The 17996-nt window shown below is 43.2% G+C and overlaps 1 pseudogene; it reads left to right on the forward strand.

The window, feature by feature from the left end:
* The first annotated feature begins 592 nt into the window (after window positions 1-592).
* LOC148501838 (5S ribosomal RNA) lies at window positions 593-710 on the forward strand (annotated as a pseudogene).
* Window positions 711-17996: the final 17286 nt, after the last annotated feature.

The raw sequence follows: 17996 nt of genomic DNA on the forward strand, positions 1-17996 counted from the left end.
GGGTTCAATTATACTAATTGACCAATTGACACATATGCATTAGAAATCTTTGGTTCAGAATTTGATGTATATAATTCATATGGACCTATTATTATTAAGCACTTTAAAATTCTTACCGTGAAAGTGATTTTGATTCCTTTTTTCCATCCATTTAATGGTCTGAATAGACATTGGTTGTGTCATTTATCATTATACTAATTAGAAACATCAGATTGTAACAAATGTATGCTTTCATTTGTTCTGCATATATAATACCGTTCTAACTGTGATTAATGATGTTATTGCAGCTTACCACATGATATTACAGTTTATTATAGGATACTCTGCTGGACTAACTCTATCTGCTCTGCATATGGCCTAAAATGTACATAAATGGTCATAATTACTTGAATGATGTGGATTTAGAAGTATATGATATTATATGCAGATCAAGTCTGGCATTTTCCTCAGATTGATTTATGTGGTACAACTAAGGCTTGCCTGTGCATTCCTTTTTTTTGTAAGCTGCAATTCCTTATAAAATGGACTATCAACAACGTTAGTCCTACATTTATTGTCTTGACCTGATGCTTATGCAATTTTCCCTAAACATTACTACAGCCATACAATACGTGATTGCCCAAACTCGTCTGATCTTGGAAGCTAAACTGTATTTGGCCTGGTTAGTACCTGGTAGGGTGACCCCCAGGGAATACCAGGTGCTGTAGTTTAAAATATACTTTTGGGAGTGATTTTGCATCAGGAAAAGCAATACTAATTTGATATCGACTGTACAATATACCTAATTTCTGAGTGTGTAATATATTGTTAATTCGCCTTCAGACTTCGTTATGATACACGGAGTCTTTCTCTCTAAGATGGATTTAGACCATCTGAATGTTTGAAGAAAAAAAGACAAATATGGTACATGATTAATATTTTAATGTCGGAAATAAAAGTTATGTCTTAAATTAACCATTATTAATTATAAAGAGTGCCCCAGACAATAGCCACACTTTTTTCTCTTTTGTTGTTTGACATTATTTGTCTGGATTTACAAAAATGACAGGCAATGGGGTTTACACAGATGATCAAACGATGTCTAATGAAATCACAAAGGCAAGGCTAATTTGTTAAGCCTCAGACATAAATACACTGGTTTATTTAGCTTAAACCACATCAGATACTAACGGCCTACAATGGCTATCGATAACTTAAATGCCTAACAATGGTTTCCTAATTCACTCTGTCTGAGTATATCAATGTCTGTATTGTAGTTCAATTTTCATAGGCATACTGTTCTGTGTGCAGAGCAAATGCTCACTGTATCTTTGTTTATTCTTCAGTCATCACAGACAAATCCACAAAACCTGTCTTGTCAACCCTGAATGTTTAATGTAAGGATTTTATTTTAGTTATAGCTAAAAATGGCGTTTTGCGACTAGTTGTAAAATGGCGTCTAGTTTGCCATTCGCAAGATGGCGTCATGCAGATTCCGATTGTAAACAGATTCTGTCTTAGCCAATTATCTGGCTTCGACATCATTTTTATAAGATACTGCACAGTGACTTCGCTATTACTCTTTAAATCATCCTGTGGACTTACAATCAAATGAGGCTGCCTACCAAACAGTATCTCAAAGGGGGACAGATTAAGAGGCAGCCTGGGGGTGGTCCTGATACTATGAAGGACTAGTGTTAGGGTGATGAGGCTTCCTACCCCTGGATCACGGTATGCAAAACACTACTCCTGTTCTTAATTTTCCTTCCAGCTGGCTGGGGAGATGATGAAAACTCAACACACACTGTGGTGAATCCACTCAGCTCTCAGAGGCACATCCCCTTTGAGTTGTCTTTTATAAGTTCAGAAAACTGCTGTCTCAAACATTTGCCAAAAATGGTTTGACAGTAAAGAATACATATGATTGATTTCACAAGTACATAGGACGTATCAATGCATCTTCAGTATATCTTTTTTTTCACAGTGTCCAGACTTGGTATCCGATTCTGGGATCCATCAGCTGCTGCTTTCTTGTAACATGCTCGTTCAGTATAATGCTGGCTTGATCTCATGATATTTGTGTAAAGGAAAATGGCTTTTTCTGATAAATCATACAGTATGTTTTAAATAAACACTATAAATTATTATAGACTCTCACAATCCCCTCTTTTTATTAAAACATACTATCATTCCCTTACTGGAGTCATGGCTTTCATAGTAACTATATTACTTCCATAGGCACCCTATGCAAGTAGATGCAAGCATCATTCATCACTAGAATACCAAGAATCCCGGCGCATCTTTCCCTAGAAAGAGGGGTTTCTTCCGACATCAATACTACAGAAAACACATTTCTTCTCAGGTGTGATCAATGTAATTCTTTCACACGCTGAACACTTTTCCCACTCGTAGGCACTCTTCTTATGTGTGACAAAGAGAGTCCCTACCGTTGCAGATGCTTTATTTACCATTTTCCTAAAATTATAAGATAGATAGCAATTCCACAAAATTAGCAAAATTAATACAATGATTATAATGATTACTGGATGAATGAGACCACTAAACATCCTTTTGACTGAAGGTGAGTTACCTGTGAACACATCCCACCAATGGTGCTGTAAATTATCTTTTAATTGTGTGGCTACTTCCACCAATTTCTCTGCTTCTACAATTGTCTGCATTTGTGCATGATGGGCAGAATAGTTTACTTTCTGTAAGTGGTGAGCAAGTTTTTCTGTATTATTAATGGCATTAATGATACTTTGGAGATTAACTGTAAGGTTATGGGGAGGTATCTCAGTCACCTGAAATTCAAACTGTACATCTTCTTGTCTCTTCGCATAGAACACATAAGTAGTGTTCTTCCACCTGAGGTGTGTAACGTTAAATAAGCATCCAGAAAAAGGATTTGGTAAATTATAGAGGGAAGTTGTATTCATATCATATGTGACTAGGCATACAACCTGAGGCTCTACCTCTATAAACATATCCACCTCTTTATCATGCAATTCCCAGTTGCATACACTGGTTGGGTGTTCTAACTTACAAGGCTCATATAGCTGTGTTTGCTGAGGACATACTAATCCATCATCAGTATCAGTACATAGGGATAAGTCATGTGTCCTATTACTGGTGTCTATGTGTGTACCTTTCATCTGGGGAGTCCACAACTGAGTGCCTCCAGTAGTTGTCCACAAGGGGACTGGTAAGATGAAGTACTTACACATAACCTGTTTCTGTGTGACATTATACACATGAACTTCACCCGTGCAAAAGTTGTCAGTACACAACATCTTCTTTCCCTGAACTTGTATCCATAACAAAGAAGATATATTAAACATCCTTCTGTATACTTGTTCGTTACCTGTCATTAACTGTGTTTGTGCTTTACCCTTTTGCATATTTTGATGCATGGTTCTGAGAGAACATTCAGTCCAATTAAACAGTTCAGAAACATTTGTTGACAGGTAAAGTGTGTTAAACAATGTGCTATTGAACACCTGTAAATATTCATTATCCCAAGATATACTGGCCTGTAATGGGGTAAATACTGTAGGCACCCATGTAGCTTGCATTGTAACTAATCTTCTCATATCTTCTCCTGCATTACTCATTTTGCTGGCTAAAGTTTCTATATCTATACTATTAAGTAACCCTATACCTGTACCTGATGCTCCTAACAATGTATCATACCATTCTCTCTTTTGTCTGCTATAGCATTTTGATCTGGGGGGAAAGATATATTAAATCTTAATATAGTGGTTTGTCTTTGGGTACCCACATTTACACAAGTGGAGGGAACTTTAACTAGTGAGTCATTCCTTATAGTGGGCTTGCTATTTAGAACATACATCCTTGTCATTATTACTGAATTATTTGGTAATTGCGTGGTATTAGTGCAAACTAGCACTACACCTCTTTCTATAGTTGTTGGGCTTCCTATGGGTATACCAGGGTCCGTACTATTGACACATTGAATACCCTGTGCCCACGTTTTCTTAAATCCTTTATAGCCCGTAAACTTATCAGTACAACACTTAATTTTTATTCCACTTATGATAGTAATGTTATCATGCTCCCTTGGTGCCCAATAGAGATGCCTTATATTATACTGTCCCAAACTTTTTACATATATCGAACTTCCTGACCAGGTTACATTAAATCTGTGTAACTGGTAAGTTTGGTTACCATAGACTACCCTAGAGTACTCTATTTGTCCTCCTGTTGTCCCCTGGTGTGTGTGCAATACCCTTAGACTAAGTATAGCCAACATTATCACACAAAAAGGATTCATGATGGTGGTTCAATCTTGACCGTCAACTTCTTGCAATGTGAGGCGTGTACCCACGTGCTCTTTCCTCCAATTTTCACTGAAGTTGGTGTAGTCAACAGAACCTGATATGGACCATCAAATCTTGGCTCCAGAGACTTTCTGACGTATCTCTTAGTGTATACCCAATCGCCCGGTTCCAATGAATGTACACCAGGTACTGCTTCTGGGTCTGGAAGGGAGGAGAAAACTAAAAATGGATGTTATTCACTTGATTACAAAGAGTAGATACATAGTCTGTTAAATCTGCATGATTGTGCTGCAACTGTTGGGGGAAATAACACCCTGTCTTAGGAGGTCCTAAGAATAATATCTCATAAGGTGACAACTTATGTTTCTTACTGGGGGTGGTTCTTACTGAATATAAAGCTATGGGCAGACAGTCCACCCATGTCTTGCCTGTCTGTGCCATCATCTTTTGTATCTTTAGTTTGAGGGTACCATTTAGTCTCTCTACACGCCCACTGGCCTGAGGCCTATAAGGGGTGTGAAAGGCTTGTTCAATGCCCATATCCTTCATGATATGCTGCATAATTTCTCCTGTAAAATGTGACCCTCTATCAGACTCTATAGTTTCTGGTATACCATATCTGCAAATTACTTCACTTATTAATTTCTTAGCTGTTGTTTTTGCAGTGGCTTTAGCAACTGGCCAGGCCTCTGGCCAATTAGAGAAGAGGTCTATACAAACGAGGGCGTACTCATATGTCCCCACCCTAGGCAACTGAATATAGTCTATCTGCAGTCTCTGAAATGGGTATAATGGCTTTGGTGTATGTTTCTGTGGTACTTTTACTGTCTGTCCTGGATTGTGTTTCCCACACACCTGGCATGATGCTACGTACGCTGTAGCTGCTGCATTAAAGCCTGGTGCTATCCAGTGCTGGAGGACCGTGTTTACCATGGCCTCCTTTGAATTATGCACTAGACCGTGGGCCAGCTGGGTCATCAGGGGATATAAAGCCCTGGGGAGGCACCACCTGGTGGCTTTAGCCCAATGCATATTAACACAGGTGGCTCCCTCTTTTTCCCAGCCTCTCTTTTCGCCTTCTGTGGCTTGTTCTTGAAACTGGTGTAAAGCCTGTATGTCCAAGGGGTCTTTCTTTGTGTCTGTTTCTATACCATAGAGGGCTGGGATAGGTAACAGGGCAGCTTGCTTAGCCGCAGCATCTGCTTTGGCATTCCCCTTGGCCTCAGCTGTTTTCTCCTTGGTGTGTGCTTGCACCTTTAAAATGGCTACTCTACTTGGAAGCTGTAAGGCTGCAAACAATGATCTAATGAGCTCAGCATGCTTAATGGTTTTACCAGCCGAGCCCATAAAATCCCTACTCTTCCAAATAGGTCCAAAATCATGGGCCACACCCCAGGCATACCTGGAGTCAGTGTAAATGTTTGCTGTCTGATTTTCAGCCATTATACATGCCTCAGTGAGTGCCCTCAACTCTGCTTCCTGTGCTGAGCAGGAAGGTGGGAGTGGTTGCTGAATCAATACCTCATCTAAGGTGGTGACTGCATTCCCTGTTTTTGGGGACCCTTCATGATAATATCTAGAGCCATCTACAAACAATTCCCAGTCTGGATTAGATAAGGGAACATCTGTTACATTCTCTAGTTCCTTCATTTCCATTTTCATAAGTTCAAGACAATCATGGTCAGAAAAATTTTGATTTATATTTTTATGTGACTGTATTTGCAGTACATTATCCCCCTCATCATCCTCACTGTTGTGTTCCTTATTGCCATTACCTGATATGTTATCAACAGGTGTATGTATGCCTCCCTCACTATTCCCCTCTTTTGAATCCTGTGTTGGAAGCAATGTAGCAGGATTCAACACTGTGCACCTCTTAATTGTCACATTGGTAGGGCTTAGTAGGGCTACCTCATACTTGGTTAACCTGGCTGCAGAAAGATGCTTAGTTCTGGCCTGGTTAAGTATTTCTGTTACTGAGTGGGGAACCTGTATTATCAATGAGTGGTCCAGCACTAAATCTGCTGCCTTGTCTTTAAGCATAGCTGCAGCTGCTACTGCCTTTATACAAGAGGGTGCTCCTTTGATTACACTATCAAGCTGCAATGAATAATATGCCAGGGGCCTTTGTTTACCACCATGTTCCTGCACTAATACCCCTTGAGCATGTCCTTGTGTTTCATGACAGAATAACATAAAAGGCCTGTCATATCTGGGCAATCCTAGTGCTGGTGCTTGGGTAACTGCAGTTTTTATCTGCATAAATGCTTTCTTCTGTTCTGATGTTAATGTTACTGTTTTGTCTTTTGTATCTGTCAACGCATCATAGAGGGGCTGCATTATGAGGGATGCATTGGCAATCCATTCCCTGCAATACCCTGTTAATCCTAGAAATGCTCTGAGTTGCCTGGTGGTAGTGGGCTCTGGCACTTTCTGTATAGCTGATATCCTATCTTGTGTCAAATGTCTTGTACCTTGAGAAATACAATGTCCTAAAAAGGTAACCTGTGTTTGAGCCGTTTGCAATTTTTCTTTTGACACTCTGCAATTTTGTTCACACAGAAAAATAAGTAATGATTTAGTTTCACTTTGACACTGTCCCTCTGTATCTGCACATAGGAGCAAATCATCCACGTACTGCAACAACTGGGTGGTCTCAAACTGTGGTCTCCATCCTTGCAGTATGATGGACATAGCCTCTGTAAATGCAGATGGAGAGGTTGCCCTTCCTTGGGGTAATCTTGTCCAGCAATACTGTTTACCCATACTTGTAAAAGCTAAGTAGAGCTGACACTCTAATGTAAGAGGTACAGAAAAAAATGCATTAGCTAAGTCTATTACTGTGAAATGAGTTGCTGTTGCTGGTATTTGGTTTAGCAAGGTGTGTGGATTAGGCACTATAGTTACATCCACCACCAACCGTTTGTTTACCTCTCTTAGATCTTGCACCATCCGGTATTCCTGTTTACCATCTACCCCCACCTTCTTTTTCACTGGAAATAAAAGGGTGCTCCATGGGGACCTGCATTCTCTTATAACCCCTGTTTTCTGATATGCAGCAATCTGCTGCTGTATGGCCTTTTCCTGATCTCTGGTCAGTGGGTATTGTTTAATCTTTACTGGCACTACACCTGGTTTTAAGGTTAGTGTAACCGGTTGTACATCCAGTAATCCCACATCTGTTTTACCCTTAGACCATAATTTTTCAGGGACTCCTGAAAGCCAGTCAGGGATCATTACTTCTATCTGTGTCTGGTGTTGCAGCAAATATATTGCTGCTGCTAGCTGACATTGAAGATCCTGCCCTGTACTTCCTTTCAGTATTACATTACCATCCCTGTATTCAATGGTAGCTTGTAATTCACTAAGGATATCTGCTCCTAACAAATTAACTGGACAGGATGTGGAGGTCAGGAATTCTACAGGGACTTTAATTTCTGCTGACCCCACTGCAACTTTTATGGGCTTACTAACATGTAAGGATACAGTATGTCCTGTTAGTCCTGTTCCAGGAATTGTCTGATTTGTTACATATTTCTTGGGAACATCTTCTGCCCTTAAAACGGTACGGCTTGCGCCAGTGTCTATTATACAGTCAATTTGTTCCCCCCCAGGTAGTGTCAATTGTATTATTCCTTGGGACCTGAGGTATTAATAATGGATTGTGGGGGACCTGACACTGGACAGCCTATTTCCTATGGGCTGTGCACTGTTTGAACCCTTACTCCAAATTGCTCCCTTTTCTCTGCCCATTCCTTATATTTCTGACAATCCCTTTTCATGTGACCTGCTTTATGACAGAAGAAACATAACCCTCTCCTTTTTGCTTCTTCAGGTGATACTTTCCTATTATCTCTGGTCTGCCTAGGCTTTGGTTCATTATAGGGACCATCCTGCATCAAATGAACTGTCACTCTTGGAACCTGACCTCTCTCTCTCTTACTTTCCTTTTCTTTTCTTCTTCCTGATCTTCTATAGCTCTTAATACATCCAGTACAGCTGGAAGTGTCATAGTACCTGCTTCTGGTCTCTTTTGGTATAGTTCCACCCTCAAATTTTCAAGTAAGCCTCCCAAAAAAGCAGTTCTAAGCAACCACTCATGGGTAGGATTATTATCTTGGAATCCCCTATCTAAGTGTGACTGGTGTGTTTGATCATAATAATCCTTTACTGACTGTCCCATTCTCTGCCTGCCTTCAGGTACAGCAGGCATACGCTGCTGTTGCTGCTCACACCACCTTCTTAACCTAGTAACAAAGAGTGTCCCTGACTCAGGAGTTTTTCTGTTATCTGCAGCTGGGATTCCCACTACCCCTGCTTCACCTATTGGCAGAGCTAGTATTTCTGTCAGGCTGCCTGCTCCCACTGTCATCCTACATATTTCCTCCAAATCTGCCCAAGTAGCTCCCCAAATAGCTACTAATCTCTCCACATATCTGTGGAGGGCCATTGGATTCTTTCTGGTGTCTGGGGCTTTATTTACAATATCATTCATCGCTGCTGCTGTCCAGGGTCTATACTGATTTTGGGTTCTCACTCTTATCATAACTGCTGCATTCTGGGGATTTGGTTCAAACACCTCATTTGTAGTTACAGGATAAGCCTCTACAGATGTGTTTTGGTATGGGGGTGGACCTGTCCCTTTCTGAAAATACATCTGTTCACCCCCACAATGTTCACAGCCGCAAGGTTCATCATTATTGCCTGTGGCTTGCTTCTTGCACACCCGTGTCCTGTGTCTGTTTTTATTAAACATCCAAGGCATTAAGGTACCTGCCCACCCTTGTATGGGAATGGGGCTGAAATTTCCTCCTGCATAAGGCAGTGGAGTAGCTGGTGGTGTAACGGGTGATAAGTGTGGAGGTGATGGATAATGAGGTGATCTGGTTAAGCCTTGTTGATCACAGGGTTCCCCTGGCCAGGCCACTTGATTCCCACAAAATGGACAATTAGTGTTGGCATTAGGTACACATTTACCACATCCTGGGCATTTCCTGCCATCCCTTACTGGTGTGGTAAATGGAGCCAAACTTGGGTACTTTGGGCTTAAATCAGGGGCTGTTGGTGATGCCTGTTGATTTACAAAAGGGATCACTGGGACAGGCCTCACAATATTTGGACCACAATCTTCCATAAACTCAGTGTCTTGTGTTACCTCCTGTTCTTTATATAGTTCTTTGGCTACCTTTAACCAAGCCTGTACTTGCTTGCCTACTTTCTTACACTCTATCCAAGCCTTGTTTTCTTTTGCAAAGGTTTCCCATCTTACAGGATCTAGGGAACCCACACTGGGCATCCCTGCTTTCTGTAGTATCTTTTGAATATCTTTAAGTGCACTTTTCCCCTCCCTGGATTCGACTAGATCCACAGGAGCACATGGTAATTCTTTTACCATGTCTTTACTGCCCTGAGCCCCCATTGTGGGTTTTTTAAGCTCCTAGTCTTTCCTGAATCCCTTGAGGAATCTTTATTTTATTCAAAAGAACAGTCGCTACTTATTCTGTGTTCCTACTGGGTAACCATACAACAATACCTGTCTTATCAGCTTCAAATACCTATCAGCTGGCAACCCCCTAATAACTAGACAAGCTACTACTGAACTATCCCTGCACAAATTACTGGCTAGCTAATTTATTAGTCCAGCCCAGTCCTTATCTATCCTGGTAGCCAAATATGTTAACAGCCTATGAGACAAATATATATATCACAGAGATCCTCTGATTTATTACAGCTATTAGATCAGGACTTATAAATGATCTGGTTTTCTGTAATACCACTACACAAGTACACCCCTCAAACTTTAGTTATATGTGGTTCATATATCAGACTCTGGAGACCTGTTATCCCTGTCCTTAAAAAGACAATACAGTATTCCCAATGTCACTATAACACTCCCACAGATTATGACCCACTGTTCTAATCTTTCTGGCATGCTACACAGATGAATAACATGTACATCCCTTCAGCCCCAGGCGCCCCTAGGGGTACCAATGAGGAAACGTGAAGGACCCTATCCCGAATCAATGAGCACCTTTCTCTGCACTCCTAAACACTTTTACCGTGTTTAGGTGCTAGGTGTCACTTATTACAGCTACTATGAGAGCAAGGAGATCAGTGAATGTCTCAACCCAGGGATCACACATCTCAAACGACAGGACAAGCCTCTAATAGCAGGTGAGAGGTGCAGTCTTTGGTTGATTATTTAAAGATCTGGTTCCTTTATATACATCTCACAGTTAGCACACATACAATCACACTCCTTTTACTCACTTCAAGACAAGACAACTTATACTTTAAAAGAGCAGGTTTGGCATACAATATATTCATAGATCCCTGATTAGCCCATCCATACTGAACCCCACAATACTAATCAGGAAGCGCAGAAGAGAGCATTGAAAAGCGCAAATGCGCATTTGTTTTTCAATACTCACCCGGGTTTTGCTTCTGCAGTTCCAAATTTTCAAGTGGACATCCGTCAGTATAGACAGGCAGTTGGGGATCCCGGACGTTTGCCCCCACAAAATGTTAGGGTGATGAGGCTTCCTACCCCTGGATCACGGTATGCAAAACACTACTCCTGTTCTTAATTTTCCTTCCAGCCGGCTGGGGAGATGATGAAAACTCAACACACACTGTGGTGAATCCACTCAGCTCTCAGAGGCACATCCCCTTTGAGTTGTCTTTTATAAGTTCAGAAAACTGCTGTCTCAAACATTTGCCAAAAATGGTTTGACAGTAAAGAATACATATGATTGATTTCACAAGTACATAGGACGTATCAATGCATCTTCAGTATGTCTTTTTTTTCACAGTGTCCAGACTTGGTATCCTATTCTGGGATCCTTCAGCTGCTGCTGTCTTGTAACATGCTCGTTCAGTATAATGCTGGCTTGATCTCATGATATTTGTGTAAAGGAAAATGGCTTTTCTGATAAATCATATAGTATGTTTTAAATAAACACTATAAATTATTATAGACTCTCACACTAGCGGTAAGGCTTCCGGCCACCCCAAGCCAGTTTCAACCATGATCTTACTCAGTTTATTCTTAATAGAACCTTTCACTCTCTCCACCTTCGCACTGGCTTGTGGTCGATAGGGGTGTGAAGTCTATTATTAATTCCCATCAACTTACAAATGTTCTGGAAGACATCACCAGTGAAATGAGCACCCCTATCACTTTCTATGATTCTAGGGATACCGTACCTGCATACAAATTCCTGAACAATCTTTTTAGCAGTAAACACAGCAGTATTAGTGGCAGCTGGATATGCCTCTACCCAATTAGAAAACACATTGGTACAAACTAATACATACTTAAGGTTCCTGCAGGGTGGTAATTGGATGAAATCAATTTGTATTACCTGAAAAGATCCATCTGTCAGAGGGATATGGGATGGCTCGGTTGGTATTGTCTTTCCAACGTTTTTCCTCAAGCAAGTCAGACAGGACATTGCTCTCTTTTCAGCTTGAGAAGAATACCCTGGTGCACACCAGTATGCTCTTACCAACTTGCACATACCTTGTTTTCCCAGGTGAGTCAGACCGTGTACTGCCTCAGCCAGGCTTGGGTAATATGCCTTGGGAGCCACCGGCTTACATTGTCCATCTCTCCAGAGTCGAGAGGACTCCTGCCCACATCCCTTCGATCTCCAGACTGCCTTTTCCTGAATGGAACACAAATTTAGGGCTTGATTCAGACCCACTTGCGAGCGGCTGTCCGCTCGCAAGTGGGTCGATGTTCTGGACTGAGCATGCGCACGATGGAGGGAGCTCCGTCGTGCACATGCACCAGACGCGACGAGTGAAGGAAAGTCCTTCGCTCGTTGTGTCTGATCAAAGGGGGCGTGCTGTCGATGTTGATTGACAGCACGCCCCCTTTGGTAGGCATGCCGGGGGCGTGCCTCCCTGACGGGGGCGTTCCCACGGGAACGCCTCCCGTCAGAAGCCGGCCCACTGACATCACTAGTGATGTCAGTGGGAGTGATTTTGGCTCTGATAGAGCCAAAATCACTCCGGAGCTTGCGGTTGAAAACCTCAACCGCAGGCTCCGGCTCGCAGTTTCGATGGTCGCGATGGTCAAGACCATCGCGGCCATCAAACTGCACGCTCGTATAGCCTGTGGGTGGTGACCCACAGCTATACGAGCATCCAGGAGGACGCTCCATTTTTTAGGAGGGCGGCCCTCATTCAGAGCGTGCGCTCTGCTCAGAGCGTACGGCTCTGAATGAGGGCCTTAGTATCTCAATTAATTTCTGGGTGTCAATCATTTGAAAAACCATCATTTTATCAACTTGCATGTTTATTTTTAACCCTGCTGCCCATTTGGCAGCTTTGTCTGCTCTGTTATTGCCCAGTGACACCGGATCTTCTTTGCATGTGTGGGCTTTAAATTTAATAATGGCTACTGCCTTTGGTAGTTGGATTGCTGTCAACAGTCCTTTTATGTGCTATGAGTGTGTTACTGATGTGCCTGCTGCTGTCAAAAAATTTCTAAGATGCCATAGAGCCCCAAAATCATGTACTACCCCAAAGGTGTACCTAGAGTCAGTGTATGTGTTAGCTGATTTGCCTTCTGCCAACTCACACTCTCTCCTTAGTGCCACTAGCTCCGCCACCTGTACCGAGTGAGGTGGACCAAGGGGTTCGGCTTCTATAACGTCCTCGTCATTTACAACAGCATAACCTGTGCATAACTCTCCTGTGTCAGTTTGTCTATGACAATTCCCATCCATGTAAAATGTCAAATCTGCATTTACCAATGATGAATCGCATATGTCAGGCCTAGCTGTAAAGGTTTGATTCAAATAATCCATACAGTCATGTGTATCAGTGTCCCTGCAAAACTTACTTTCTACTAGAGGCTCACCTTCCACCCTTTGTGCATCTTGAGGCACATATGGTGATGTTTGCAGCTGCTATCAGGGCTAGTTCCCATTTTGTGAACCTAGCTGAGGAGACATGTCTGGTTTGGGCTGAATTCAACAAAGCAGATACTGCATGGGGTGTATAGACAGTTGTATCATATCCCAACACTACGTCTTCATTCTTTTCTACCAGAAGAGCATTTGCAGCTACACTTCTTAAACATGTTGGGAGTGATCTTGCCACAGTGTCCAATTGTGCACTGTAGTATGCTACGTGTTTACTGGCATCACCGTGTTTTTGTGTGAGGACACCTGCTGCGCAACCATCAGCTTCCGTACAATATAACTCAAAAAGTTTTTCATAATCAGGTATTCAGAATGCAGGTGCTCTTGTCAGACTGTCCTTAAGGTTAAGGAAAGCCTGCTCTTTTTCCTCAGTGTGTATGACACGATCAGATTTTGAGGAAGAAACTAAGTCCTGCAATGGGAAAGCCAAAATAGAAAATCCTGGGATCCACATTCTGCAGTATCCACACATTCCCAAGAAGGTATGGATTTGCTGTTGGTTTTGTGGCAGTGTCATGGTCTGTATGGCCTGTATTCTGTCGGTAGTCGAATGTCACAGCCCCTGGGTTAGACAGTGTCCCAAATATTTGACCCTGGTCTGGCATGTGTGTAATTTGTCCTTTGCAATCTTGTGCCCTGTTTGCGAGAGATGAAGCAACAAAAGTTTAGTATCATTTAAACATGACAGAGCACAACAGCAAATTGTCTACATATTTTATTATAACTGATCCATTGGCTGGTTGAAAAGATTGCAAACAGTCGTGTAAGGCCTGGGAGAAGATACTGGGGCTGTCTATGAAGCCCTGGGGCAAAAGTGTCCATGTGTATTGTACCTCCCTATATGTGAAGGCAAATAAGTACTGACAGTCAGGATGAAGAGGGACAGAGAAGAAGGCAGAACACAGGTCAATGACAGTGAAATGGGTTGCAGATGGTGGAATTTGCATAAGGATGACAGCTGGATTTAGCACTACAGGGAATTGGCTCTCAACTACCTTATTAACCCCTCTAAGATCCTGTACTAACCTGTAACCCCCCCCCCACCACTCTTCTTCACTGGAAAGATGGGACTGTTGGGTACACTAGCTGTACAGACTAAAATCCCCTGCTGGAGCAATCTCTCAATTATGGGATACACCCCTAGCTCCACCTCTGTGGATTTTAGGAGCCTGTCTTCCTCTTTTAAGTTGATCATTACAGGAGCTACATTTGCCATTAATCCAGTGTCCTGTCCATCTTTGGTCCAAAGGCAACCCAGTATTTGAGATAACATTTTCCTTTACCTGTGATGGACTTTGCTCTAAAATGGTAGAGTGAAGCATTGACCTTTGTGGTGTGTCCAATATATCCTTTACCTCATATGCAACTCTCTCTGGGATATCTAAAAATATACCATCAGGGGTACAGTAAATGACACATCCCATTTTACACAACAAATCCCTTCCCAGTAGGTTAGTATAAGCCGCCACTGCCAGGAGAAAGGAATGCCTGGTATGCAATGGCCCGATAGTAACCTCTGCAGATTTGGTTAAAGGATAATGCTGCACTTTACCCGTTACACCCATTGCTGGTATTGTCTTGCTGGTCACCTGTAAATTTGTTGGAGAATTTAACACTGATCTGGTCGCCCCTGTGTCTACAAGAAAAGTATGTTTAGTACCAGCTACATCAACCGTCATTATTGGTTCTTCCCTAGTACTCCCAGTTAACCTGACTGGCTGTAGACTACAGGTATGATCTGACCCCTATCGCTGACTGTCATTCTCCACTAAAGCATTCAGGGCCACAACTTGAGCAGGTGACGGTGGGAAATTCCCTGCATTCTGTTGATGTCCTTTCTGTGGGTACCTAGGTGCTCCCTGGTTAGGTGGTCCCACCCTTTTCACATTACAGTTCCTACTTATGTGTCCCCTCTGGTTGCAGAGGTAATGCCTTCGTGGGTCGTATGTATTAAATGGTTGTTGTTGTATGGATTGGGGTACATGAAGAGGTTGTGGCTGTGTGTGGTATGTGTGCTGAGGCAAGGTAAGTTGATGTGTTTTGTGTGTGATATGTGTGGTATGGCTGAGTTGTACTAGAGAACATAAAAGACAACACACACCACAGAGAAGCTAATGGCAGTAAGCATTCAAGCTCTAGAAGGAATGTACACACAGCCACAACACACATACCACACTCAGCAACAATACACATATCAACATACCTTGCCACAAAACACATACCATACACAGCTGCAAACTCTTCACGCACCCCAAACCACACAGCAACAACCTTTTAATACATACGAATCATAGCATTGCCAAAGGTACAGGTATTAGCGCATGCGCACCTCCGCCGCCCTATGCGGCTGAAGGTGAAGGTACAGCCGATACCAAAAATTATAAAAATGTAACAAGCAATTTGTACCCTATCCTGAGTAATCATAAGGAAAATGTGTATGTAGATGATGAACCTGTTGTAGTGTCAACCATTCCACATGCAGTTAATCTGTTAGCGACAGCACCGAAACAATATAGTGAAGTAACCACACCAATTGTAGCAGCAGTGGAGATTGCCGAGGGCGGCGGAGGTGCGCATGCGCTAATACCTGTACCTTTGGCAACGCTACCTTGCGGTGCATACGCGTTCCCTTGCTCCATGCACCTGACGCTATTTAGCGTCGCATGTGCGCTCCCTTGAGGTGCGTGTGCGATGCTGTTTTGCAATGCGTTCCCTTCATGTTGCCACAACTTTAAACAGTCATTGAATTTTACACGTTTCTTTAGAGATTTCACCACACAGATGTTATCTCTAACATTATTCAATACCTCCAAATCAAAACTGCCAATCTTAGGAAAAGGTTTCACACACCCCTTGGTCATCTTAACCCATACATCACAGTATGCAGTAGCATATGCACCATACTTTGTATACATTATTGTATACATTATATGCCTTGCCGAACATGTCAACCCTTCCATGAGCAGCCAATCATAGACCATTACTAGCGTCTGCATCGCACTCATCTGCGGAAAACGCTCTGCAGCTTATCAATAGAGAATTTCGACCGGTGAATGATTTCATGAGCTACGTTCACGCACTCCTTCCTGTTGTGCACACACGGCCCACTAAGCGTGATAAACAGCGGGCACAATGAGGAGCAAAATAGCGCCTATGCGATTATTCTGCTTTCAGATGAATTCAAAAGCTCCGTCTAAGCTTCTTCCCGTTGTGTGCTACCAAACGCTAAGCGTGATTGCCAGCGCACACAACAAGGAGCAGAATAGCGCCTATGCACTTATTCTGCTTCCAGACTAATTGACACAAGCTTCGTCTAAGCTTCCCTTTTTGAGTTACTCTCCCCTGGTAGAATTTAAGTTGTTCCAATAACACTTACCCTTTCCAGTGATTTCCTCCACCACTCCCCAAGTTACAATCACGGTCTACCCAACCGTGTGGTCCAATCGCAGTGCCCAGAGAACCTAACTGATCAATGGACTTTGCAATTACTATTGGGGAGCCGATCAAGAACTACTGTAGGTAAGCGGTTTGTATTTTCTGATTTGTTGCATGTCTATCTTGAAAGAGGAGTAAATTCTGAAAATGTCAATAGTGATATCTGTGTTATGATGCATCATTTCCACGTCCACATGAGTGTAATGCTGTTCCCAACTGATTGTTTATTTTATTGAGTTATGCACTGTGGAAGTTGCCTATGGGAATTGGAGTGCCTGTCTTCTATATACTGTATATACAGGGCCGGCTCTTGCCCAAATTTTTTGTAAGCGAGTATATTTTTTGGTGTGCCCCTTTTACAGTGCCCCCAGTAATGGTCCCCCCTGTGTAGTGCCCCCAGTAGTAAGCCCCTTATATAGTGCCCCCAGTAGTAGTCCCCCTATGCAGTGCCCCCAGTAGTGGTACCCCCTATACAGTGCCCCTTATATAGTGCTCCCAGTAGTAGTCCCCCCCATGTAGTGCCCCCAATAGTGGTACCCCTTATGCAGTGCCCTTTAAACAGTGGCCCCAGTTGTAGTTCCCCCCCTACGCAGTACCGCCAATATTGCCCTTTATATAGTGTCCCCAGTAGTGGTCCCTTGATGCAGTACCCCCAGTGGTAGCCCCCCTATGCAGTGCCCCAGTAGTAGCCACCCCATTGTAGTAGTCCCCCCTTTGTTGTGCCCCCAGTGCAGTTTCCCCCCCTCTGCAGTGCCCCAGTAGTAGCCACCCCCTGTAGTGCCCCAAGTAGTAGCCCCCCCCTTATTGTGCCCTCAGCGGAGGTTCCCCCACTATGCAGTGCCCCAGTAGTAGCCACCCCCTTTGTAGTAGCCACCCCCTTGTTGTGCCCCCAGTGGAGGTCCCCCCTATGCTGTGCCCCAGTAGTAGCCACCCCCTTTGTAGTAGTCCCCACCCTTTTTGTGCCCCCAGTGTAGGTCCCCCCATGCAGTGCCCCAGTAGTAACCCCCCCTTAGACACAAATGTAATGAAAATAAAAACACTTACCTGAATCCCCGCTCCCGCTCCGGCCACCGCCATCTGCTCCACAGTCCAGGCCGAGCCGCTCTGCATTATGGGAGAGATGTCATGACGTCTCTCCCATTACCCACTGTGGGAGCTGGAAAGCTACAGCCCAGGTCCGGCAGTGGGCGCTGTAGTCAATGAGAGTCTGACAGACTCTCATTGGCTGCTAATCAAAACAAACACACAGCTGCCGGCGCCGGCGGCTGTGTGTTTGTCACTGTGTAGTGCTGACCGAACTCCTTCTGCATGGTCGCAGCTGAGGCGCCCTCCACTATGTGGCACCCTA

The sequence above is a fragment of the Taudactylus pleione genome, unplaced genomic scaffold (genome assembly GCF_031769625.1).
Source record: "Taudactylus pleione unplaced genomic scaffold, aTauple2 ptg000500l, whole genome shotgun sequence".
NCBI classification, from domain to species: Eukaryota; Metazoa; Chordata; class Amphibia; order Anura; family Myobatrachidae; genus Taudactylus; species Taudactylus pleione.